This window comes from Sarcophilus harrisii, chromosome 3 (genome assembly GCF_902635505.1).
Source record: "Sarcophilus harrisii chromosome 3, mSarHar1.11, whole genome shotgun sequence".
Lineage (NCBI taxonomy): Eukaryota > Metazoa > Chordata > Mammalia > Dasyuromorphia > Dasyuridae > Sarcophilus > Sarcophilus harrisii.
In genome coordinates, this window is record NC_045428.1 from 406,640,338 (window position 1) to 406,667,291 (window position 26,954).

Below are 26,954 nucleotides of genomic sequence, written 5' to 3' on the forward strand. Positions count from 1 at the left end.
TATATTTCCTTTTTCTATTTCATTTGATAGTTGCTATTTCCAGCCTAATTAGATGAGGAGATACCTTGGCATCTGATATATGCTTATTATATTTCTATTTTATCAGAGTATCTTATAAAACATCAGCAGCAAGATGTCATATGGATAGAATGTCAAGCCTGGAGTTAGGAAGGCTCATCTTCCTGAGTGCTAATCTGGCCTCAAACACTTGTCATTGTGTGACCCTTAACAAGTCACTTAACCCTGTTTGTCTAATTTCTTTTTGTAAAATTAACTGGAGAAGGGAGTGGTAAGTCATCTGTTATGTTTGCCAAAACAAACAAAAAACCAAAAAAACCCAACAACCAAAAAATCCCCCACAACAAAACAAAAATAAATCATAAAACAATCAGGGACAGAGTCATGTACAAGTGAAATAACTCAACAACAGCACCTTGTAGGTGAGTTTAAATGATGTAGGTTGGATGTTAAGACATTTGAGTGAATGCAGAACAGATTGAATAAGCAGAACCAAAGCTTCATCATTGATGAGCTGGTATAGTTAGAGAAAGATATCTAGTTAAATGGCCCTGGAATCTGTCTTTCTTATGCTCTTAATTTAGTTTAAGATTTACACGGCATGCTTGTGAAATTTGCAGATGACCTAAAGCTGGAAGAGATTGCTAATATGCTGGATGATAGACTGAAAATTAGGAGTGTACTGGGACCATCTCAAATTGAAGGTGCTGATTTAAATTTTCAATGATAGCATTCACAGCTCAGAAATCAGCAAATGTTACAATCAGGGCTTGACTTTTATTTTGTTGATTTCTAGCCTCAAGAAAGTATAGGAGAAAATGTTAATAATGTAGATTAAAATTTAAAATGTGTCGTACATATACATTTTTAAAATTAAAATCTGTTTGTTAAATGTTATCAGCATATAGATAAGGATCTATAAGCAATCCTGGCAGACTAAAACAGGCTGCATTTAATAAGATGACATTTTCTAGATATAGTGTGAAGTTCTATAGCTGGGTCAAAAACAAACAAACAAACAAAAACTTCATTAACATATTATGGTAAATAGACAATAATTTGCTTTTTAAAAGATCTAGAGGGTTTAAAAGAGTACAAGATCAAAAATATAACAAGATAACTAAAAAGGTCATTTTTTTAAACTTTTTTTGTTTATCAAGAGTGTAGTTGAATCTAGACCAAGAAAAGTCATCATCCACTGTGTTCTGCCTTGCTAGGATGATGCCCAAGTAAATTTAGTGTATGAGCACTTTATGGAGTAGGACAGTGTTTTTGCCTTTCTTCTGTCCAGTGCTTAGCATATTATCTGGCACAGAGTAAATGCATGTTGGTTGATTGATTGTGTTCAGTTGTGGTATATATATTTTGGAAGGATAAACTAGAGTGTATACACAGGAGTGCAATCAAAACAGTGTAACCACGCTATCCAAAGAGCTTTTGAAGGAGTGAGGGATGTTTAGCCAAGACAAGATTTTAGGGAATATTTGAGTTTGAATATTTGAAAGATTGTCTTATAGAAGAGGATTACTAGATGGCACCATAGTGCACAGAATGTCAGGCCTGGAGTCCAGAAGACATATCATGAGTTCAATTCTGATTGCAGACACTACCTGGGTGATTGGACAAATCATTTAATTGTTTCCTCAGTTTCATCATCTGTTAAGTGACCTGGAGATGAAAATGGCTTATTATTCCTGTATCTTTGCCAGGAAAACTTCAAATTAGGTGATAAAGATGAATATGATTGAAAAATGATTAAACAACTGAACAGTAGTTTCTGTTGCGTGCATTCAGATGTTCAGTGTATAATTTAGCCTATTTCAGTCATTTTCCTTATCTATTTCTATTTAAATTTTTCCATATCTTCTAAACTCTATTTCATTTTACATTATTCTATCTATCCCTAAATCTAATCAATCACTTTTGCTGCTATTTGTTTTTTTAACCCACTCACCTTCCATTTCCATGATCCCATTCCTGCTATTTTTTTTAAACTTTTCTCATTGAGCTTATATTTAAGGTTTGAAAATTACTTTCCTTAAGTGTCAACTATGTGAATAAGGTGATACAGATATCATCATGCTTATTCTATAGGAGGAAATTGAGGTTTAGAGACAATACAAAAAGTAAATATTAAAGCTAGGTCTTGAACTCAGACCCAGGTTTTCTGATTCCAAGCCAAATGTCCTACCCACAGATCTCACACCTCAGAAATCAGCAAATGTTACACATCAGGACTTGACTTTTATTTTGTTTTTCATTTTTCTTTTACTTTTCCACAGATATTGTTTAGCTACTTGGGACAGAGTTTCATCTCTCCCTGTACCATCCCAGACTCAGACAATGCCAAGTCCTTCCATTTTTACCCTGGGCAGTTAATCAGAAATAGTTTTTAGGGTTTGCCTAGGATCTTGCCTGGCTGTATTATAACATTACAGCAACCTATTAAAATAAACCAGATACCCAGCATGCATATGATGACCAGTCAACACAATCAGAAATGTATGCCAAAGAGATTTCATTCTAGATTTAAAGAATCATTGGCATATGAAAATGATCCATAAATATGGGTCTTGAATCTGTCTCTTTCCAAAATACTCTGCTTTATCTATAATACATACCAGATTTCTATATTCTGTTCAGTTCCAAGAATACCATTGGCACTCATCAGATCATAAATAAGCAACAATAACAGTGATATAGCTTTAATAAGTTTCAGCTAGAAGGAAGAAAAAAGGCCTTTCTGGCATCCTACTTTTAGCTGCCTGTGTGTAGGCAGTGGCAAGAATGTTAATTATTTACTTTGAAACACCTGACAGTATTATAGGAAATCATTTATATGTTGTCAAATGATTTGTATTCTAGGGTAGCCAGAAGATTCTGCATCTCTGTTCCACAGAATTTCTATATTCTTTAGCTCCACCTTCTACTTCCAACATTTCTTAGAGGTATCATTTATCTGATATTTATTCTCAGATAGTATCTTCATGAGAACCAATTGAAATTAGCAATAACCTTCTCACACTTTTCCTATACATGGCAGTACAGAGTTCTTTCTGCTAATCAGTCTCTTCCTTTGAATAACTAATGGCAGTTGATTCAATCTATCTGTCATGCATGCATGCTAGCTTTGGAGGGGATTTTTAGCTCAATTGGTTTGCCTTTCCAGCCAGCAGCTTTCTAGATCTTTGAGCAAATGGACAGCAGGATGCTGAGCTAATAAAACAGACATGGCTCTCTTTGAAAAATGTGAGCATTTAATGGGGAATTTGAAATTAATTTCTTACCAAATGCAAACATATAAATAACTTCCAGAAAATGAGGCTATAATTCTAAAAATGCTCCTAAATACACGGGTCCTTGAACATTCTTAGAAGTAAGACAAAAGTAGATTACAAATCTTTATATATTTTTGTTGCTTGCTGGGTTTTTTTTTACTTGACATAAGATTTGGGAGGTCACAATGTAATGGAGTTTTGGATTTAGAATCAGGGGACTTGAAATGTAAACCTGGCTTTGAACAATCTTTTAAGTTCTTTGGTTCTCAGTTTTCTCCATTTTTAAAATGAAAAGTTGTAATAAATGATTGAAAAATCTCTAAATCTTTAATGACTTCTAATCATTTTATGATCTTTTATTTCTAACCAATGGAGGAGAGATAACAAGCTAAGAATTGTAGTCATTCCTGAGAGGATGATGTAAGGAACAATGGTAAGAAATACGGAAAAGAATAGCAAGATAGACAAGGGAGAGAGATGTAAACGAGAATTACAAAGTAGTCCAGCTGGGCTGTCACTCTGCCTACCAATAAAGTATCAAGAGAATGGTGTGGTTTCTGGTAGGCAGCCTAAGAGAATAAGAAGTAATATGGTCTTTGACTTGGGTTTAGGAAAAGAGGTAAAATGCTACAGAGATTGCTATTCTATCAGAACAAAAGAGTTCCACAAAGAAAATTCTGTATACAATTACCCAGAATTTTCACCTCCCTTCTCTCCCACTGCTTTTTGTCTAATGGGATTACAAATCATTTACCTTCAATCTTGCTAGAATCTCTGCAGTCTGCTCCTCAGTTTTCCCCTGAGAGTTGGAGCCAAAAGTTTAAAGTTCTGCATTTGAAATCCTATACCAGATTTGATGGGTGTTGGGAGTGAAGTTCCTTTTTAAGGGATAATCAGTTTTGAATGGAAACATTCCAACTAACCTTGTTACTGATAGAAATCATCTTCCTCAGGTCCATCATTTGACCCTTCCTTTTCTATGTATATTTTGGGGTGGGGTATCTTCTGAAATAGATGGTTTTTACAAAAACCCCTTTCCAGACAGGAAGAAAATAATGACTTTTCAACTGAAGGGATATTAGCATACTTTATAACTTTGAGAAACAAATCACCTAAAGTTATCCAGGCTTATTTCAAGGCACATACAAATCAAACTTTGTTTAAAATGCTTTCCCCGCTGTGTCTACAAAAACAAAACAAAACAAACAACAACAACAACAACAACAAAAGCATTGAATATTTTTCTTCCTTTGAACTTGATATATGAGGAAAAATAAACAAACAAATACCACAAAACATACTCATTTCCCTCCCTGTTTTACTGATTTTATTTGAAAAAGCTAAACAATCAAGGAGAACAGATAATAAAGTTTAAATAATTCAATCTATTTGGTCTAATATCTTATTGAATAAACTATATCTAAGCAGTACAGAATTCTATCTTTAGAAATCTCAACTCTTTCAAGACAGCATCTTCATTAAAAATGTCTTTTGCCCCAGATGAGTTCATAACTTCAAAAAATGAGCAATATAATTACCAAAGAATCAAATTCACTCAATGTTTACTTATAAATTATTCAAAAAAAGAGTTTTCATAGGAATATAGGAAAAGAGCCTGGATACAAATCCTCTCAACAATCTCTAACCAATCAGAGACTAATTCTCTTATTTTGCTTGTGAGAAAACTGAGGCACAGTGTAGAAAAGTAACTTTTTCCAAGGTCACACAGTAATAAGTTCCTGAGGCAGGATTTGAATCCAGATCTTTCTAATTCTAAATACAATGCTTCATCCATTCTATTAAATTTGCAAGATTCACCAGGTTCAACTATTTTAACTAGTACAGTCTGGATCAGTTATTGCTCCTGATAATTATATTTGATACCCAATATTACTATTGACATTTTGTATACTTGTTAAATTTGTAATAAATGTGATTGTAAATTGAACCCATAAAAAAATTTAGTGTATCAAAAAAAAGAAAGATCAAAATCCTTAAACCAGATGTCTCTCAATCATCAATGTTATCTAAATACCCTCTACATGCTAACATAATATGCCCATTCTTATTTTTTTTAATTTTTTAATAACTTTATATTTTTCAAAATACATGCAAGAATAGTTTTCAACATTCGCTCTTGTAAAACCTTATGTTCCCAATTTTTCTTCCTCCTTTCTTTGCCAGTTCCCAACAGCAAGTAATCCAATATAGGTTAAACATGTGCAATTCATCTAAGCATATTTCCACAATTACCATACTGAATGTGCCCATTCTTAAAAGGAAAAAAAATATATATACCAGAATGATAATAATATAACTGCAATTAGGAGAAGCCCAAGAGTAAAAGCAGTTTAATATAGTTTCTTAGTTCAAGAAAGAACACATTGTTAGTGAGTCTTAGCTTCCTTGATTTTATTCATTCTGTAATTTTCAAAATATGGCATAATTACTTGCTCCCTTTTTCCCCCCAGGAAGACCAGTCATTTAACCTGGTTTACCTAAGTTTCCTCATCTATAAAATGAGCTGGAGAAGGAAATAACAAACCACTCTAATATATTTGCCAAGAAAAACAGAAATGGAGACAGAGTCAGACATGACTAAAATGACTAAACAACTACACTAAATGATCATTTGCTCCCTTTTTTCTTTTCCCTCAAAATATACTCCTGTAAGAGTAACACAATTAGAGTTACTATGGGAATTAAGGGTTTTTGTTGCAGATATTACTTTTACAAATGACAAAATGATATCTCTCCTTTGATTTAAATTCTATCTTACAAGTAGTTTAAAAAAGTTATACTTCTGAATTACAAAGGTGATAAATCTATTTATCTATTTTAACCTTGAAAATAAGAACCAGCCCATACAATGTTATAAACTCATATAATGGTTTTCATGAGTCTTTTTTAAGGTCCTGATAGTTATTCTCCCTGAGCAAGCAGGAAAATAGCAGGGTATCTGCTTTGATTCCATCTTCCACTCAAAAATAATAAATCACTTATATTCTGTCTCTACACCATCATTATGCACATTTGCAATTGTTTAAATAATAAAGCTATAAAGGTGATTAAAATAATAGGTTTTCAACTAGTGTTAGATAACTTACAATTTTCCCCCCTTCAAGTTATTATAACAACCATTATCAATTAATTTTGTTATATCCTTTCAGAAGAAATGGGTAGATTCCTTTCAAAGATTTTTTCCTTTTCAAAATTCAACTTTGCTATTGAAGGTGTAGGAATAGCACAAATACAACTTTACCTATCTGGGAGTTGAAAGGCAAGGTATATTTAAATGTTGCTCAAAAAATCCCTGAATTGGGGAAAAGGTAGCAAGTCAGACGATCTCTCTTCATCTTTCTTCATTGAATATTTGTTTATTATGCAACTAACAGCAAACAAAAAGGGCTGTTTCCAAAATCTTGCAGACCTAAAATTTGAAGATACTTGGAGCTAAATTTTTCAGATACTAAGTGACCCAAAGAGAGAACAGAACCTAATCATATAAGTTATGTAAGTAAACTTGATAATATTTAATTTTTTGAAATAATATAACAAAATCTCATATTTATCTTATGATTGACATTGACCTTTAAATTTTTTTTAACTCCTTCACCCCTCCCCTTTCTGAAAAGGGAGAATACTTTTGAATGATGTGAGGGAAGTTATTAAAGCAGCAGGCAAAAGCTGGGATTAGAGCTTCCAGGAAGTGGCAAAAATAGAACCTTTACTTTTGAACCCATGAGCCTCTTACAATGAAATCCAGTTCATTACCAAAAAAAGCTCAGCAGGGTGCCACATGAGCAGGTGAAAATTAGAACTGTATTAAAATGTTTGCTTAGAAAGTGAAACAAGACAACTTTGGGTATTTTGCCAGATTTGATATCAGCCAGAATTTCTCTCAATGCAATGGAAAACTAGTAGAAAATATATTATTTTGCCTCCCCCCCCCAAAAAAAAAATCTAAATAAGAAAACCTCAAGAACATAAACACAACTAGCCTCCATGCCTCAATTGTATTTCTATGGGGAAGAAAAAGAAAAGGGCACCCAAGTGAGCCTAATGGAAATTTTTTTGGGGGCTGGTTTTATGCTTTTGATCTGGATCTGTGATTTCTAATTGTGGTGAGGAAAACTCCTTCTACCAATGCAAATGAGAGACATATTTCAGAGAGTTAGCTAAGGTCCTCAGAAATTTAGTGACTTGCTCAAACAGTATATTTCACAGGCCCAACTTAAATCCATTCTGATATCAAGTCTTTATCCATCAGTCCATTTTGCCTTTGTTTATACCTAACAGTTAAACTCCCAAATAAACAAGGGAGTAAAAAAGTAAGCTGTGTCTTGCTCTAAACACCCTGGAAACTGGTATTTCCTACATCTTTCCCAATCTCATACTCAATTGGTTTTGAAGCATTCAAAAAGATTGGTTTTGGAGAGCAGTGGATCTTGTCATGTTCTCCAACTGTTTGCCTGCCAAATAAAGATAAGACAGAGTGCCCTGACAATACCCATTGGCAAGAAGTGAAGGGATTGAAGAAAATGTCTAAAATGTTTTATTATGAAGCTCTTCCACAGTGGTTTTTGAAATATTAAGCTTGTGGGTCTCTTTCTGCTTTATTTTTTTCAAGTAACCCTACTGGATGACCTGTAAGGATGCAAACTCAACATTACCCATACCAAATTCTTTACTTTCCTCCCAAATCCACTTCTGAACTTTTCTATTTCTGTCAAGGGAATCTCCTCCCCTATTCTTCTAGTCACCCAGGTTCATAACTTTAGTGTGATCCTCAATTACTCACTCTTCTTCACCTTTCATATCCAATCATTGGCCAAGTTTTACCTATTATGCTTCTAAAACATTTGTCATATCTGACTCTTTTTCTCTCTTCACACTGCCACAACCTTCGTTCGGGTCCTTATCACTTCTCACCTGTACTGCTGCAATATCCTGATAATTGGTCTCCTTGCTTCAAAGTTTCCCAACTTATTAATCTATTCGCCACACATCTTTTTCTGAAGTACAGATTTAAGTATGTCACTTTTCTGTTCAATAAAGTCCAATGGTTCCCAATTGGACTTTAGGAATGAGTATGAATTCTTCTGACATCTAAAACCATCCATAATACATTTTACAACCTTATCTACTTTTTTGTCTGTTCACATATGTTACTGTCCAGCCAAATCCTTTTTCCTTCTTCCTGTTCTTTGCATATAACACTTTATCTCATAGACAAAGAGAAGGGAAGTGGGGGGAAGGAGCATTTATAAAGTACTTACTATGTCCAAAGACTTTACAAATATTATTTCATTTGATTATAGCTCTGTATGTTTGCATTGGCCATCTTCTATACCTAGAATGTGATGCCTCCTATTTCTGCTTTTTAGAATTGCTAATTTCTTTTTAAAGAATAATTTAGGCATTTCTTTCTACAGGAGGCCATTCCTAATATCCCCAGGTTTTAAAAAATCATCTTGCATTTATATTGTATATATTTTATGTATAATTGTATCTATTTTATTTCTCTGAGACCTTCCGGCTATTTCAAGACCTTTAGTAATTTAAACACATTTAAATCTTAAATCTTTTCTTCTCTTACTTCCCAACATGAACTCTCCAATATAGAAAGGATGCTGTTCATATATGTCACATATAATGATACCATTCAATTTGTAAAGGATTAACTTAATGAATTCCTATCAATGGAACTTCCCACAATGACACAGATTGAAATGTATTCATAAAACCTTAGATCTAAAGCTGGAAAGGACTCAAGAGTCCAGTCAGTCTAACTTATTTCATTTTGTTGTTGAGGAAACTGAAGTTTAGAGAGTTCTAAAGATTTACACAGGTAGTATCAGAATAGAAATTTGAACTGAGGCTCTCTAAAAATGTGAGATCATTGTATTGATATATTGATAATAGTGGTAAGAAGAAGAGGAATAACAGGAGAAAGAGAAGTAAAAAGAAGAGGAGGAGGAGATGGAGGAGAAGGAGGAAAAAGGAAGGAAGGAGGAAGAGGAGGAGTGTCATCATTATATTTATTATTAAATTAATATTAGAATTTTGGTAGAATAGGAGTCCAGACGATGGAGTGATCAATTTCAGCTGAAGTAGTTTGAGGTAGAGTTTAGGCTAAATTTTAGAGGGTGAGTTAAATTTGATAAGCAGAAGTAAGGAGGGGAATTACATTCCAGATAAGGGAAATAATCATAAGTGGAATTATAGAAGCTGAATAATGGAAAACATGATTACAATACAAAGAAAATACCAATTTGTTTAGTGAGGTTGGTTTGGGTAGAGAAATAGCCAGAGATAAAGCTAGCAAAATAAGACAGAACCAGATTGTGGAGGGCTTTGAATATGTCTAAGGAGTTAGAATTTGATCCTCTAGGATATAGGGTGCCTCTGAAGGGTTTCTGAGAAAAAAAAACAAAAACAAAAACAAAAGTTTAATGTGCTGCTTTGGGATGAATCCACTGGTGATATGCAGGATGCACTGATTGAGATTACAATTGCTGGCAGGGAAACCCATGAAGAGGTTATTTCTAATAATGTACACATGAAATGATAAAGGCCTCAGCTAAAGTGGTTGGAATAGAAAGGAAGGCATAAGATACAATAAGAAGAAAGAATTCCTCCAGCTTGGTAAATTACTGGATATGGGAATCATACAGGGTCCAAGAAAATAGACAAATTAATTCTAAATCTAAAGCAGAATGTTTAAAGATAACAGAAACAGATGTTGAATATAGTTTGGGATATATACCTTTGAGCTAACAGAGAGACAATCCAACCATTAATGTCCAGAAAGCAGATGTAAATATGGGACTAGAGCTCAGGATTATAGATGTAAAAATCTAAGATGATGAATTTCTTGGAAGTGTTTTGTAAAGTCTTATAGTCTAATCAATTCAATACTTGTTTATTAAACACATTGAATGGAAGCTACTGGAATAAGTTCTGGGAAAGCAAATATGAAATCAGACAGAATTTCTGTACTAGAACTAAAGAGAGGATGAGATATCTTTATGAAAGATTTTAATTCAAATGTAAAGTATAAGGTCCATGAAAAATCAATGAAGAGATCACTTCCAGCTAAAATAGGTATTGGATTGAGCTCAGCAAGCATTATTAAAAGTTAGGAGGAGAAGGAGGTGTTTAGGGAAAAGATAATGAGTTCTGTTTTAAATACATTGAGTTTGAGATAATTAAGAGATATTTAGTTGGGGATGTTTAATAGATAGCTGGTAATGTGGGCCTGGACTCAGGAGACTAAGGATTTATAATATAGATATGCCAGTCATAAATAGGGGGATGATAACTGAACCTATGGCATTTTGAGATGACCAAAAGAGTGTAGAGAAACAGGGACCTCTTTCCAGGACAGGACAGCCTGGTAATACACCAAGAGAAATTTGGATAGTACTATGGCAAAAGAAATCAAAACCAATCAGACCAATAGGAGGACAGACAGGAGAGCTATGTATGAAAACCTAGAGTTCAAAACTATAGAGAGGCCAAGAATGAGGAAGACTAAGAAAAGGCCCCTGGATTTAAGAATTAGGAGATTGTTGGTAATCCTGGATGTTGAGGGGTTGAATTGGAAGCTTCATTTCAAAAGCTGAAAAATCAATAGGAGGTTGAAGAAATGGAGATAATGAGTATATTATACATTTTGGGTTTTTTTTATAGGAACAGTAGAAGGGAGGAGAAATTTACAGCTTGAGGACATGGCAAAATCAAGTAAAAAGTTTTAAGGATGGAGATCTGGAATATTTGTTCTTCCTGTTATTTGTCCTTTGTTTTAGAAGAGAACCAATGACAGCTTGATTTGCAAGAGATTTGGATTTAAGAGGAGGCAGAGCTGTGCAAAGACATCAGCCCCATTTTTTTTTTAAACAAAATCACTAGAGTCCAATGGCATAGCATAGGTCAGAATAACTGGCCATGCAAGGGAGGCCTTGGTCTTTTTTAGGATAACATTTTTCTCAGGTCTCATTTTGTCTGAGGCAATATCCATTCAGTAAAGTAAGGATTGAGGTAAAAAATAATCTACTTTGCCATCACAGAAGGCAATCAGGTAGGGGAAGACCCTCAAGTTTTGGGTATTTATAGTCATTGAGAGCCATCAAATCCTAAACTATGAGTAAGTAAGGCTGGGGCTGGGGCCTATTATTGACCAAATCAGTGAGAACCAGAGTGATTTGTCTTTAAGGGCATAGTAAAGGAGCTCCATTTGAATCCCAGTGGGCATTAGTAAATCCTAGCTTTTCAGAGTTATATTTTAAGAAATCATAACTCTAAACAACATGAGACAAAAAAAATTAATTATCTCAGTTTTCATAGGCAGTAGAAAAGGAGCTGGTGAATAAAGAAAAAATTAAAGATTTTATCAAGACAGGGGAATAATCAAAAGGGTAAATTGCTAAAAGAGAAAATAGTGAATGGCTTTATAGCAAGGAAAAGGACAAACTTCCTCTGAAACTAGAACAGAGAAGAGAATGGGAAATGAAACTTAGTCCTCTACTAAAACTAGAGAGGTAGGGAATGGTAGAGGTGCTTTGAGATAAGAAAGTTTGAAGAAAAGGCTTTTGGGAGAGTAATGAGCAGGCATTTAAAGGAAAGGTCTGCCTATAGCATTAGGGTCAGTTAAGATTAGTTTACAAGTTTGTAGTGAAAGCATTCACATAGCTGTATGATTTCATTAAGTAAGATTTAATAGTTTATAAAAGAGGAACAGAGAAAGTAGATGTTGGATATAAACAAGTGTTGGGAGTTTGAAAAAAGGATGAGTAGGCAAGAGGTTTCAAGATAAACTGATTGAATGATAACAAAAAGGAGAAAATGTGAGTGTGTGTAAGGTAGCAGGGATCAAGGAAAGCTTTGAAGAGAGAGGAGAAAGGAGTTTTTGATTATGAGCAAAAACTATGAAAACTAGAGGATACTAGGACAAGACTGGAAGAGTTCAGTTTGGTTGGTACTTATAGAAAATGAAGAGGAGTTGTTTGAAATAACTGTGAAACTGTGAAAATGGGCTAATTCGAGTTTGGAATGCCAGTCTATGAAACTTTTACTTTTTTAAAGTAAAGTGCAGGGAGTATCCAAATCCTTCATCCCTAAGGCTGAGCATACATAATAGACACCTAATCAATTTTTTTTTCCCAATTCATAGATTCAGTGTGATCAAAGATCATTCCAAGAAACTTCCATGGCAGACAATTAGCAGTGGAAGTACTTTCTGAGTAGGGGCCTAAAGTGCTCAGAGGCATGCCTTGTTCCTAACTCCATGCTGAGCCATTTTCTATTTCAATTCCTGGCTCCTCTCCCATTCCCATCTGTCCTCCAATCATGCTTCCTTTTACAGATTGGCAAAAATGAAGGATAATGATAGGGAGGTGAGCAATTCACAGAAGATCCATATTCCATCTGCTCTACCTCCATTTACTACCAGGTCCTCAGCCCTACCCTTTCTCCTCCCTTCAGTGAGCACCAGCCAGCTACATAAGGCCTTCTGCTGGAACAGAAGCCACACCTCTACATCTCATCATTACTATTATCACTATTTCTCCATTGTCTGTAGCCTGTTATCAGAGTACATATAATTTATGAAATACCTTACATTTACAAAGCAACTGTCATCATGGAAACATCACCAGGACTCAAAACAGTCTCTGATTTAAAGAGTGTATAGTCTATACCAGAATATAGTTAAACCTAGAATCACAAAGTTTAACCAGAGAAAAAAATATTTTCTCTGGATATACTACCTCTCGTGTTTACTATACAGGTGAAACATAAGGGAGAAGAGTTTGGTGAATATATGTAGTTAAAATAAAACTAAAACCTATTCTTTGCCTCTCCAAAAGGTGAATGGGAAAGGAAAAAGCTAGTCATTAAGATGACTATAGAAAGGCAGAATCAGGTGAGGGCGAAGTGATTGTCAAAGAATATATGAGTAGCTATGGCCAAATACCAACCAGATCTACATATACTCTACCGACTCTATGCTTTATTTCCAAATTTATATTTACTCGCCTTACTTCAAATTAATGCAGAAACAGGTTCGTGGAGAGTGAACCAGTTTCACAGTCAGAAAGATGAAAGTTCAAGTCTTACTGCTAATGCATATTAATTGTATAGCCCTGGATAAATCATAACTTCTCAGTAACGGGGTATTATTTGGAGACTGTAAGTTGCACTGGTAGACATCCCTCATCTAAAGTGATGAAATAAGTCCAGTCCAAAAAATTCAAATAAATAATGTAAAGAAAAATAAAAAACGGGATGAGAATTATAAACCATCAGTAGAAGACTAGATAATAAATTGCCAGTTGATGAACAATGCCAGTTTGGACAATGTTGCTCACTATAAAGAATGGATACAGAAAAGAAAATGTTCCAGAAAAACTGGAGTGATCCCACATCAAGAACAAATAAAATTTTCACTGAGATGTGGGAAATGTTAACAGATCAGCACCAAAGTCATTGTGCCAGGAATTAATTCTGATTATGATAAATACATTTAAGGGAGCAAGATTGTAGAAAACCATGACTGTTCTAGATGCTCAAACTACACAGAAATCGCTCGAGCACATATTTTATCTCATTGATTTTCAGATTTTTTCCATAAAATCAGATAAGCATCTTTTATATAGAAGACACTACCAAGAGCACTGGGAAAACAAGAATATGGGCACTCCTTCCACATACGTCACTGTATCTATGGCATCATCATTTTTTGTCCAAGTCCACCCAGAATTCCTCCATATAGCATCTATCTATCCCAGGCTCATATTCCTAGAAACCTAGAGCAAGAAAGTCTGTCAGAAACCATCTATTATAATCCCCATATTTTATAGATGAAGAAATTGTTATCCAAAGGGGTTAAGTAATTTGCCAAAAGATACACACACCTTCTGATTCCAAATCTACCACTTATTTGCATTATATATGACCTTCCATTTTCCTTTGGGTTAAAAGTCATTTGAATATTTTAGAAATCTTAGTATTACCTAATTGTATACTGTTGTTTGAATAATGGGCAGGTCTTCATCCACTTAGTTTTTCATGCATGAATTATTAAATCAAATGCTTTTGAGTTCATGGATTTAATACAGAAGTTTTTTTTTTTTTTTTTTTTTTGTTTTGTTTTTTTTTTAGTATTCTAGAGTTTGGTGCAATTAACATAGTGTTATCTATAAAGAAATAGCTGGAGAACCTATCTAAAGGAGAACATAGATTGATTCTGGACACTGTTCATGCCAATGCCAAAGATCCTTAGCAAGTATGGATCTCTGTGCTATGTCTAATTTAAATTCAACAATCTATTTCTGTATTTATCTTGCATAGCTATTTTTTGTTTTGCTAAGATGTATAATGGATGGACAGAACCTTAATAATTGCCATTCAAGTACTTGATCATAAATTTTGTCATTTTTTAATATCATTTGATTTCTTTTTTACTTGATCCTCTACATTTTTTCTAATATACCTTTAAAATGTATATTAGGACTTACTTTGGCAGTCATATTTCATCTTATTTTAATATTTCATGCAATTAATACTTGATAGATCTTTGATTTTGTTGTTGTTGGTACTCCATCCATTGATACAGATAATAAGTGACCTCTTTCTCCTACGCCCTTGACAGCAGACAGTTTTCAACCAAGTGAAACCATCACCTTAATGCCAATTTAACTGTTTGTTTTTAGTCAGTAGGCTTATGTTTCGTCATCAGATCTATACTGAAAGGTTCTTTCTTCTCATTTTTTAATACCTGTGATTTTAATCACTTAAGGGTGAACAATAATAAGTTACCGACTACTTTTTTGATTAATATGCTTATGGGAATAAAGAAAGGAAGAAAATGAAGACAGAGGGGAGAGAGAGAGAGAGAGAGAATGACATTAAAATGTGTTAACTATTAAAATGCTCTAGTATTAAGATACTTTATAGATTGTCCAGAGAGCAAAACCACAGAAGATATAACAAAAAACAAACAATACATTGGGGGAAATCACCCCCTGGGGAGTTTTTAAGAAAAGAATTTTAAGAAAAGAAAATGCAGACCTCAATGAAAGCCATGACAAAATTTTCAGTTTCATGGCAGTCTTTTTGTACCTGTATTCCAAGTACTATAAATGATATCAGGGAGGCTATCAGAGAAGGTGCTTGTTATTTGACACCTGTGTACATTTGAACATTTGGCCTGGGAGTGAAGTTAACAACTCAAGTAGAGTGAGCAGAATGGGACGAATGGAAGAAAAAGGAGACAAGTTGGCAATATCAATAATATTAATCCTTGATTATAAAAAAGAAAAATTAACAGATGTCTGAATTTGGAATACTTATAACAGTTCAAAAACAAGGAATCATGATCAGAGAAATAGGAAAGGGAGATAAGTTTGGCTGCAGAATGTTGGCAGCATGGATTTGGACCAATGGAACTGCCTCTGGGAAGCTATATAGTTTTATTGACACCAAACTACTCCCTAAACTTAAGGGTCATCTTTTCACACATCAATTTTCTTTTGTTGATTCCATACAGTTGCAAAAAAAAAAAAAAAAAAGATGGAATAGCCCCTGTCTCTTTTTAACACTGATTACCTTTGGGGTTTTCTTGTAAATGTTTAACAATTTGTCTCCAAAAACATATGACACACTTTTAAGCCTATTCTATAGCATTAACATTTCCCCCCATCAATTCCTTAGGTCTGGAAATCAATAAAAAAAATTAACCCTGATTTGTAGTATTTGCTGATTTCCAAGGTATAAATGCTCTCGCTGAAATTTTAACAATCAGCTCCTAGGACAAGCTTTTTTGTTTATCCAAAAGGCAAAGAAGAAGAACAATGTTCTCAATGACAAATGGCAGAAAGTTAACTTACATTTCTTAGACTTCAAGATGAGTTAATTTTTAAAAAAATTTTTTTTCCTTCAATATCTTTAGAATAAAGATATAACTATGCTGATTTCTGTCAGACTGACTTGAACGATGTGAATGGCTTACAACATATTATTAACAAAGAATAGTTCATAAATGCAATACAAAGGATATAATCAGAGAGTTGTCTAAAGCTAAAAGAAACAGGCTGGTCGAATAGTGAGTGGGAGTGATAAGCTTATAGACAGCTAATGTGTTCTACTGATGGCCATTCAATATTGAAAACACAGTTCCAGTCCCACAATAAGTGCTTAATACATACTTATTGATTGATCTCTAGAAAATTACCCTTGAAAATCTGGATCTTTTGTGGATAATTTACAGAAATCCATAAGCAAGTCTCACAAGATGAAGGGGTATGTGTGATTGGGTCACAAATTACTTACATGGATGGGATCACAGATACATTAAACTATGAAAATATTAGAAACTACAGGTACAAGTCAACAACAAACTAATAAATATTTGTTACTATGATCTAAACATTGTGATAAACTTGGGGTACACAAAGAAAAGTGAAAATAGTCCCTTCCCTCAAAGAATTCATAGTTTAATAATGGAAGAAAATGGCATGCAAACACCTATTTTTAGATTGCACTGTTGCTTTGGAAAGAGGATGATTTCATCCAATTCACCAAATATTTATTAAATATCTATAATATGCAATACAAATATATGCTAGGTCCTAGATAATGAATTATGAGGGAAAACCTCTTAGAATGAGTCTACGAATGAAGGTAGTTATTAACTGAGGGAGTTATTTTGCTTTTTTAAGACTTAGAAGAGTCAACTTTTTTCTGACCCTTTCAATATCTCTAGGATAAGGATATAATCAGGTTTGTTTCTGCTGGAATTGACTAGGCTATTCCCACTGCTAATAATGTTCACTTTTTTTTACCCACACCTCTTAGAATTCTGGCTTCCTTCAAGAGCCAGCTCAAACAATCATGTTTTACAAAAAAACTTTGCTGGTCTTAGCAGCTCCTAGAATCCTTTCTTAGTCTCTGCCAAGGTTATCTTCCATTTACTCTACATAAATCTTATCTGTACATGTTGTAGCTACTATTAGAATGTAAATACCTTGAAGTCATGGACCAATTATTTATTTTTATTGTATTCTCAATATTTAGCACAGTGTTTGGCAAAGTAAGTACTTAATAATTATAAGAAATATACCCGTGTCTAGTGCCATATAGCTGTGAAAGATTTGTGGTGGTCTGGGAGAAGGGTCACAGAGAATTTATATTGCCACTTATTCACTGAAAATCCCCAATTGTCCTCCCCATAAAAAAGAACAATACACCATATTTCTGATCTCAAATGCCTAAGGACAATAGACCATGAATGAATAGTTCATATACATATATATAGAGAAATATATAATAGTTTTACTCATTTACACATACAAATACATACATATACACACTGTATGTGCATATATAGTAAAATATCATTTCATTATGTGTTTCCTTATGACTGAAATGCCCTTTCCCCCAGTTTTACCTATTTTACTCTTACAGATTTTTGAGGATAATCTCAAATTCCATGACATTTATGAAGCCTTCCCTGATCTTCCCATCCAGGCATGATGTTCTATACCAAATATAAAAACCTAATATTTTTGAAGAGGAAGATAATTTTGAAATTGAGGAGTTCCAACCCTTCATGATGAAGAAACAAATACAGGGAAATTAAGTGACTTGCCAAAAGTAACATAGGATAGCAGTTACAAAGCCTGGACTTAATACCAAGTTTCTATCTTAATGCCTTACAAGATCATAGACTGAAAGAGAGAAGAGCTCATAAGAAACCATTGGGTCCATCCCCCTCATTTTATAGAAACAGAGGGCCATAAATATTGTGAGTTTCATTATATATCTTTTTGTACCTGTCATTTTGATAGGTATGAACTTCAAAACTCACATTCAGAATCTGAGTATACAAAACAGATGATTCAGAGAGAAAAAAAGAGAGATTCTTAAATTTATAAATGCATTGAGTAGTTCAGCATTTAATTACTGTTCTTATTTACAGACTGTTAACTACTGGACAGAAAAAGCTTCCAGGTAGAGAATTTAAAACTGAATTGTTAGGCAGATACCGCTAATTGACTATAAATCAGGAATATTGATAAAGCATCTCTGTAATGCTAGTCAACAGGAGTAGATTATTTAATTTATTTTTATTCCATTTACATTACTATAATGGGGACATTTTTCCCTATCAAATGCAGTACAATTGTATTTCAGCACCATTTTTTGTATCCTGAATTTTGTAGGAAGAAAAATGATGCAGAGATCATTCAAGCACAATCAAGTTTTACCACTTTGTAGGAGCCATCCATAAGGGCATCTGTATTTAACATTCTTGTTGACTGCAGAATAACTATTAAGTTCTGCTATATCAATGTCATGGAATATTACTGTACTGGAAAAAATGGATTTGACTAATATCAAAAGACATATAAACTGAATTAATTAAAAAAAAACAGCGACAAAACAAAAGTGCCTTGAAATTATGAGTAAACTTGGCCCCAAAGAAGAAATATGAGACAGATGTGTCATCTTTCCCACTTCCCAATTCCCGTACATGAAGGGGACCCAGATACAGGACTGTATAGACAAAATCAAGTTTTTTTGATGAGTTGATTTGATTTACTGAATTGTTTTCTTTTTCTCTTTTGTTATTCTTAGTTGGAAGGGAGGAAGAACACAGAGGAATAATGCATTAGGAATTTTAGGTAATATAAAATGAAATACATCAATGAACTTTGTAAAAAAGTTTGTGAACTTCTTTGTTAATTCCTGAAACCTATTGAATTTCAACCCATTTTCCTAGCTTCATTGTACAATCCTATTTTCTATGATCCAAACAGACTGGCTATCTTCTTCTTCCTCCAGCTTTGAACTGACCCTCACTCTTTCCTCACCTTCCTTTAAAGAATCTTTTTCTTCCTTTTAGATTAACTCAAGTGCCACTTTCTACTTCTGCTGAAGTAATTTCTACATATGTGGTTAGATATGTGCTTGCTCGCTTTCCTGTTTGAATATAAATTATTCAATACAAATTATTTCATTCTTTGAATTTGTACTACCAACAGCTAGCACGATATTAGTATTAGAACCTTTAAAAATGCTTGTTGATAGGTTGATTGAAAAACAAGTAAAGTTCTTAGTGTCATGTCATTTAGGCTTTCTATGTTGGTAACAGCCAATTTTAGAACCCTCCTCAGAGGCACACATGTTGCTGTCTGCATCCCTATTAGTTTGATGCCACTAGATCTTTGACTACTAAAGTAACTTCCCAAAATAAACTCTTTTAGAATTATTTTTATTTCAGGTCACATTTATGCCTTGAGCAATTTGGTAATTTTTTACATCTGAGCAATCTGACACATCTGAAGTTATTGCCTCACTAGGCACAATAGATACTTTCTGCATGCAATTAGGAACCATGAGAGAACAAGATTCAATGAAAGTCCTGGAAGGAGGGAAGGAGAGAGGAAGGGAGAGAGAGGGAGAGAGAGAGAGAGAGAGAGAGAGAGAGAGAGAGAGAGAGAGAGAGAGAGAGAGAGAGAGAGAGAGAGAGAGAGACGAGGGTGGGGGTTGGGAGAGCTCATATAGCAAGGGAGATGAACAAATTAAAGTTCCTAGAATATTTGAAAAATGAATCACCCTTTTTTATTTTCATCTTTAATGAATCTCCAGATTAGATTTCCTTTTCCCTGACTGGTCCTATTTTTATAAGATGTGAAAAGTACAAAGTGAGAAAAAAAAAAAAAAGAAAAACAAAGAAAAACAAAGATAGACACTTCTGGGAAGTTAAACAAAGGACTTTATAGATGTTTATTTCCAAATGAACCCTAAAGTAATAGGTGGGGCTTCAGTTTCAGGCAAAGGATAAAAACAAATGTTTTTCTTTACACCATTTCCAGTGGACAACAGCTATCTCATCAGAAATAAATATACTTCCTGTGTCTTCCATTGTGTGTGTGTGTGTGTGTATGTGGTTCAGACCTATAATTTCTTTGGTGTGCAACATTCCCTTTCCTACCATCAATACAGATCTGTAACTTCTAGAATTTCCTGGAGCAGTGAGTAGTAAAACAATTTGTCCAGAATTTAAAAAAAAATTGTATGTATCAGAGGCAGACGCTGAACCCAAGACTTTCTGACTTCAAGACCAATCTTCTATTCAATACACCCTATGATCTCACAAGTTCATGATGACATTATTTCTAAGATTTCTAACCTTAAGTTAAATTCCCAAAGATCCATAAGATGTGAACTACACATTTGCTCAGTTAAGAGAATTATCCTTTGAGGTCTTACAATTGGTGAAAAGCTGTTTCTATTTAATTAAATTAACTTAATTTAAAAGCTTTTTTGTGGTTGTTTTTGTTTTTGAACAAAACTCAGAATTCTGTCTTCCTTTATCTCTTCAATCTGTTTGAGCTTGTTGCTGTCCTTGCAGTTTGATTTTCTTTTTCTCCCAAGAAAATGTTTGTTAGTTTTATTTCTGAAGTGGAAATAGTAATCATTAGCAGAATTATCTGGGGATGGGTGGTAAAGATTAAAAAAGCAAACAACCCTCATTTCTTAACAATTCTGGAGTTTAGAAGTGGTATTAAATTGATGAGAAGTTGAAGTCACACTTAAGAACACGGTCATAACAGTTATACTAAGATCATTTGCTTTTGTATGTTGTCTTCACAGTTTCATAAAGTGACATTTCTGAACCAGGATTCTAACCCTACGTCAGCCTGTCCACTGCAAGCGTTGACTGAGTCCACAATTCTAATGAAGAAGGGAAATTGACTTCAGAAGCAGGAGGAAGAAACAAATTATGATTTAATTAAATTTCCAAGTGCAGTTTGAATGTTTTCATGAGGGAAAAAAACAAGTGAAAAAAAAAAGCAGCATCATGTCAACTACATTTTGTTCCCCATAGATTGCTCAATCAAAAATTTTAAATTATGCTGTTAGACCATTTATTAAGTGTCTCTCCTGGCCTATAAATTATTGAAATTAGACATACCTCTGGCTTTCAGTCATGTCTATTTTTACACATGGAGTGTATCTCATTGGCCTTTAAATACTTGATTGCAAGTACCTTTGTGCATGTGTTCAATGTGTTCACACATGTGTGTGAATGCCTGTATGTGAGAAAGAAAGAAAGAAAAAGAGAGGAGAGAAGGAAGAGAGAAGTGTTCCATGATGTCTATCCTCCCACTGACTGCAAATATGAAAAACACACCTCTGCAGTAGCAGGTAAAATACAAATATACACATAACAACCCAGGAGAAAGAAAAAGGTAAGGGCCTTTCACTAAGGGAAATTTATTGTGCACAGAAGAAACTACAGTTTATATGTGTTTAAAAATAGGAAAAACAATTGTCTTCTATTCTTCCTCTTTTTTTTCACTTCATTTTAAAAAGATTTATCAGTCTCTTTCTCAATACTTTATTTTTCACAAACATTAGAGTGAGTTGTCACTCTATGCTGGAATCATTAAAATCTCAATCTTTTTTTTTCCACATTGAAAAGTAAGAATGCTAGCTATATAATGCCAAATATTAGAATGAAAATAAAATGAAAAGTCTCCAAATATTCAGCTGTTTGATATTCTATAGATAAAATGTGCATATCTGTGACCTCTCACACTTTTTAGATCTGGTTTCATGTTAAAAAAAGAAATACGATGAAAAATGAAGGCAAAAATCATTTGGTTAGGTTTTGTAGTAGGTTAGATACTGAATCAGAAACACAGCTTAGGATTCCTAGTTTGAGCTATGATAGACTCAGAGGCAACATGATAGTAATGGAGAGAGTCAAACTGAGAATCAGGAAGACTTGGCTTAATCCCTACCCTTGACACATATTAGTTACAGGAACCTGGGCAGAAAGCTCAAGGTCCTAGGCAATTCTCTATGACTAAAACCTTTAGACAAGAGATATAGGGGTATGCTGGAACCAACTCAAACCAGCTCATCACTCTCCAGAGCAATTGTTACATTTTCAGTATGATCATTTACTCTTTTGGAAATCTACAAATGCTATAAACCAGGATTTGATTAATTATTTTGCCGATATAAGAATATAATATAAAAAAGTGATATAGAAAATGTAAATTTTGAATGGTGCCTATAATTATGAAATCACAAATTCAGACTAACGAAAATATTTTAAGCTAGTAACTGTCACTTATTTATAATATTTTCGTAAACTTAATCTTGTTGAAATTTTACATTATAATTTATCAACTTTTTGTGCAACTCAGGTAAATATTTTACTTGTTATTCTGTACATAAAATTTTATTTAAAATCCTACAGTTTATTAATGATCAAATGTTATAACTATGGTTTAAAAAATACTTGTACAGTTGTACAGCTGAGCAATTGAAATGTATTTTTTTTTTACATTTTATAACTCTAAAATAGACTTTTCTTAACACTTTCAGTTTATGTCTTAATCTCCTTAGAAATTCCCTTATGTTGGCATTAAAATGTCTCCAAAAAACACTTCAAAACATAACATCCAAACACTTTTGTCATAACAGACCCAAACTGAGTCATTCATGGCATCTCTGGGTCTTACTCAAGATAAGTATGAAGGAGAAAAAGGAAATCTATTGGAAACGATATAGAGTATGTTATATCTTTAAGATAAAATCTAAGTCTTTACTATTTAAGGATACAATTGCTATAATTAATTATTATAATAATTATTATTATTAATTATAATTATAATTAGAGCTGGCAGGCCCTTTTCTTAAAACAGCTAAACATTTAAGGATCTGATTCTTTAATCCTATTCCAGTAATACCCCTGGAGCTGGTGGCCACTCATCAGGATGGCAAGCATAGAGACCCAGACCTTCTGAGGGAATTGGACTGGATGATCCCCAGTATTCCTTCTAGCCCTAACATTCCAAGACATTTAAGGTCTTGTGCTTGTGTTTCCCTTAGAACACCTATTAATACATAATAAGTATTGCCCCTTTAAGCTATCTTTTTTTCCAAAAAAGAACAAAAAAGAAATTCTCACCCTTTTGACTATCTCTTCTTTAATCACATTGTTGTATTAAATTCACCAAAGCAGCCTTAAAAAAATGTTTCCTCTCTTAGCTATTAATATAGTAATGATTTTTACCTCACCACTGTTTATTAAGCTTGGCTCATTATAGCTCAATGCTGTCATCATTATAAATGTTAAAAAGATGTTATCCATGATATTAGAACAAAAATACATTAAAACACTAGCATAAAGTGCTGCAGAATCAAAAAATTATCAAGTTGGAAGAAAGCTCAATGGTCATGTGTCCCAGTCCATAGAATCTCTACATCATGGTACTTGACAAGTGGTCATTCAGCCTGTATTCAAAGATCTCTAATTAGGGAGAAGACACCACTCTCAGCCAAGTTCTCTATACACTTAATACTGGCTTTTTTTTTAACAACCAAAAGTTTTCTTTTATTTTACCCAGATTTATGTTCTAGTTAGCTTCTCCCTTCATATAAACAATAGCACTCTAAAACATGGAAAGGAAACAATGAATAATTATATTGTACTTACATTTTCTATAATTCAAATTTGAGCTCAACTTTGTCTAAAAGCACAGTTTCTCACAATCTTCACTGGCAGGCTTCCCCCACTTGTCCTGTGTACAGCAAAGTTCCCAGTCCCCTGAAAAGTATTAGTAGAGTGGAGGCCAGCTCCACTGAAGTATGTATCAAGCAAGTCGATGGGACAGCTGATTTTATTTTAGCCCTGCATGTAAAAGATGCAACTTAATGCCTATTTTTAGGACCTGAGGCCTGTATGGGTTGTCCCTGAGTCAACTACTTGTTCCAGAAGCAGGTTTGTAAAGCCACTAGGTCTTCTAATGTCCTTTTGTCAAATATATGCACAGCTTAAACAGCTGTGCAGTCAATCAAACTTTCTTCTACTGCAATTATCATCAAGCCAATTTTTAGTTCTTAAGAGGATTCCAAAGACCATGTTCTTAAAAGGCACTACAAAGTAAAACTTGAAAATAGAATTCTTTCTTTCATATTTTCTTTAACAAATCTGATTTTCATTCAAATCTGTTTAAAAGTCAGAAGTGTATGTCATATGGATATTACCTCTTATAATTTTTAGTAGTCAGTGTAACATAAACAAGGAACCAAAACCACCAGCACCACCAGAACCACCATATCAGCACCACCACCAATATTTTCCTATATTCCTAAAAGGTCTTTAGCTCTGAAAAACATAAGCATGCTTTTGGAATCTCTAATGCTAGAAGACAGACACAGTATGCTACTGAACTGAAAATTGGGTTATTACTCTTCTATTTCAAACATAATTCCAAGAGACAGATTTGTTTAGTGTTTAAAAAGTGGTGTTTGAAACTTGGCAAACCCAGGTTCAAATGTCACCTCTGACACTTGTCAGCTGTGTGAATTCTGAAACATCACTGAGCTTTTCTAGGGACAAAATATTTAATTCTTGGACCCTTATCTTCCTTATCTGTAAAAGGAGGAGCTTAGACTAGACAGCTTTGGAGGTGCCTCTTAATTCTCTGTTTATGGTCCTATAAAGTATGATCCTTCCTTCTCTAAATCTCTCTATTATAAACCATTTGGATATTAGAGTTAAAATCACAGATATGATTTGAGATCCAGGGACATCATTCATGATCACACATAATTATCTAGGCAATGAAGAGAGACAAGCAGTAGTAGCTTGTTCCTTTGGAATAAGCTCCTTCAGAGAGGAGTGATTTCTGACAATATCAATATTATAGGACAATCAATTCTGATGGACCTGACTTTTTCCAAAAATGAGATGACTGAGGCCAGTTCCAATGATCTCATGATGAAGAGACCCATCTACACCCAGATAGAGGATTGTGGGAATTGAAGGTGGATTATAATATAGCATTCTCACTCTTTTTGATGTTGTTCATTTGCATTTTGTTTTCTTACTCATTTTCTTTACGTTTTGATCTGATTTTTCTTGTGCAGCAAGAAAATTATATATATATATATATATATATATATATATATATAGGATTTAACATATATTTTAACATGTTTAACATATTTTAACATATTGGATTGCTTACCATCTAGGGGATGGGGTGAAGGGAAGGAGGAGAAAATCTGAAATAAAGAAATCTGAACTACAAGGCCATGCAAGGGTCAATGTCAAATTATCCATGCATAAGTTATGAAAACAACTTTAAAAATTAAAAAAAGAAGTGGTTTCCTTATCAATAGAGATTTTTAATGAAGACCAAGGTGATCACTTCACAGGGATATTGTCTAGGCCTTTCTTGGTCAACTAATTATTGGTCCTGATGGCTTCAGGTTCCTTTCAAGACTAAAACTATGACTCCAGCTACCTATGTTTACTAACCCTGTTTAACTTGAAGATACATAAAAACAAATGAATCCCTTTTAGAGATTATACTACTATCTTATTCCCCCACATACTCCACATGACATTGAGAAGTCAATAATCCAAAGGATTGAGCCCAAATAACAAACATGGTACATAAACTTATACCCAGAAAGATATAAAGATATATGGTGAAAAGCCAGACATCTCCAAGTCACATTTATCGAATAGTCAATAAATAGTCAAAGGCAGTCCACAACTCACTGCAGAATCAATAGGTGAAGGTGTGGGGGGGCAACCAACAGGAAGGTGCCCTTATATTGCCTAGAGATGAGTATGTGAATGTACAGTAAAGAAGGGACTCCTGGAATAGACACGAAAGAAAAAGAGAGATTAGATAAAATGATGATGCAAAGATCCAGAGCAGGAATTATGGCTAGAAAGTCACTGGTGATGGAATTAGTTCTATAAAAGAAGAGAGGTACTTGGTCATTTGAGACAGGGAGAGCAGGAAATGAAGGTAAGTAGGCTTGGGTTTGGGGGGGGTTGAAGATTGGAGGAAAAAAGCTAAGTCATGTCAGGAGACATTAGGTTTCCAAATAAAGTAAGAAGCATGGAAATCCTCACAAATGCGTGTCAATCCATTAAAAAAATTTTTTTTAGCTAATCCATTATATTTTATTAGTTGTTTCTATTAATATGTCATATCAATCCAAAAGTACTCCTAAAAGTTCCCTGAAATGTAAAAGCACTTTCCTAAACTAATAAGTCTAGTATTTTTTTATCTTTGCAAAAGGTTGTTGTACCACACAGAATCTTTTTTGTAGTTTCTTTTAGCCAAATCTAAAGGTACTTTGGAGGCTCACACAATGCAGTATGAATATAAAAATAAAAATAACAGTAAAGGAATAGCAAAATAAGTGGTTTCAGAGGGTAAAACTTTTGGGGCTGTGTTTAATTAGTTGTTTTAAGAAGTATTTTGTAACAGTAGATACCACTTATTAACTTATGTGGAATCGAATTGGCTGCAGTTCTTTTTTTTTATATCTGGGAAATCTCAGGTTTGGTGAACAAATCTTTTGTTTGTTGATTATAACATTATCTAATTTTATATATTATATATATGTAAAACATTAATATATATATATAGCATGTATACATATATAATTGTGTTATGCCATAACAATTGTAACAGCTAGAGAAGCTTTTTTGTAAGCACATTATTTTTCATTTGTTGCCTTTTCTTTCATTTTAATGATAAATGAGCTTTTGGGGAGAGAAGCTTTTGGGAGGAAGAACAGCAATTACATATAAAATATATTTAG

At 33.8% G+C, this 26,954-nt stretch overlaps 1 protein-coding gene across 3 annotated transcripts in view; it reads right to left on the reverse strand.

The window, feature by feature from the left end:
• Nucleotides 1-26,954, reverse strand: part of XIRP2 (xin actin binding repeat containing 2) — a 372,930-nt gene that overhangs the window by 81,451 nt on the left and 264,525 nt on the right. Inside the window, exon 1 of one of the 3 annotated variants that reach the window (XM_031960526.1) lies at nucleotides 23,818-25,024. The exons of the other annotated variants lie outside the window; for them this stretch is intronic. The gene's annotated coding sequence lies outside the window, so the exon portion shown is untranslated. Of the gene's footprint in view, nucleotides 1-23,817; nucleotides 25,025-26,954 lie in introns of those variants that run through there. 3 annotated transcript variants of the gene reach the window in all.